This window comes from Otolemur garnettii, unplaced genomic scaffold, assembly GCF_000181295.1.
Source record: "Otolemur garnettii isolate 467f Iridium unplaced genomic scaffold, OtoGar3 scaffold00004, whole genome shotgun sequence".
Lineage (NCBI taxonomy): Eukaryota > Metazoa > Chordata > Mammalia > Primates > Galagidae > Otolemur > Otolemur garnettii.
The window spans coordinates 41,250,611-41,251,835 of record NW_003852399.1 but is presented as its reverse complement, the minus strand read 5'-3'; the positions used below and the strand labels follow the sequence as shown (position 1 = coordinate 41,251,835).

The 1,225-nt window shown below is 42.4% G+C and overlaps 1 pseudogene; it reads right to left on the bottom strand.

The window, feature by feature from the left end:
- Positions 1-508: 508 nt before the first annotated feature.
- Positions 509-737, bottom strand: LOC100962413 (annotated as a pseudogene).
- Positions 738-1,225: the final 488 nt, after the last annotated feature.

Genomic DNA, 1,225 nt, shown 5'->3' with positions numbered 1-1,225 from the left:
ATCTTCACAAAATATACACTAAAATACACAAAAATAGACTAAAAAAATTGACAATTTTTTTTCAGGAACTGCCAAAGTTTTAGTGTTTAATAATAGCACAACTGACCAAGGTCCAAGATAGGAAGATATCATGTTCAAGCAACTAGGGCAGGCGTCCTCAAACTATGGCCCACAGGCCACATGCAGCCTGCCTAGGACATTTATCCGGCCCACTGGGTGTTTTTGCTGCTACTGCCTGTCCTGCTTAGCAGCCAACTGGTCCTGGGGCCCACAGTCCGGCCCTCCAACAGTCTGACGGACAATGAACTGGCCCCCTATTTAAAAAGTTTGAGGACCCCTGAACTAGGGGATAGTTGCAACTCTAAAACTAACCCTATAATATGTGATAAGAATGCATATTTTATACTATAAAACCTGTCTACACATAGTAGTTTGTTGCAAAAAGCCATTCAATCTTCTCTTAACTTGGAAAAAAGGTATTCCAGATTTCAGTGTAAATTAGCAACCTTCAACTCTTTTGTGTGGCCGGTACCTTGCTTTCCCCTTCCATTCTTCCACTCCAGCCTGTGTCAGGAGGTCTGCAAAGTTTTTCTCCAGATCATCAACGTGTCTACTCATATCATCGATTCTTCCAAGATCCGGTCAGACATGGTCTGAAATTCATGTTGCATCTGCTGCAGGAAAGTCTGCCCGACCAAGGCCAGATTCTGCCCTGTCTTGGGGTCAGTCTCAGCCATCTCCCCAGTTCCCAGCTGGGAGGTGATGAGACTGAGTATTTTATCACATATGGTACAGAAACTTATTTCTCACAGGTGCCAACAGATTTGATGAGGGCCCATTTTCCATTTCCAAGATGACACTGTGTTGCTGCATCCTCCAGGGGACAAATATGTTTTCACATAGCAGAAGAGATGAAAGGGCAAAAAGAAGATAGCTAGTTTCCTCCAGTCCTGTTATTGAGGTCACTAACGCCATTCATGAGGTCCCACCCTCAAGACAATCACGTCCTACGGGCTCTACCTTTAATACTTCAGCACCTGGGCTTAAATTCCAACATATGAATTTGGCAGGAGACATTCAGGTCATAATAAGCAGTGATGATGAAATAATGACTATCACTTTGGGGTTACAGTAATGAAGGATTCACTAGTTAAATTTAAGTGCAGTAAAATATACAGTCTAAGAAAGTAAGTATTGGTAAAATTCGTGCAACACATATTTATGT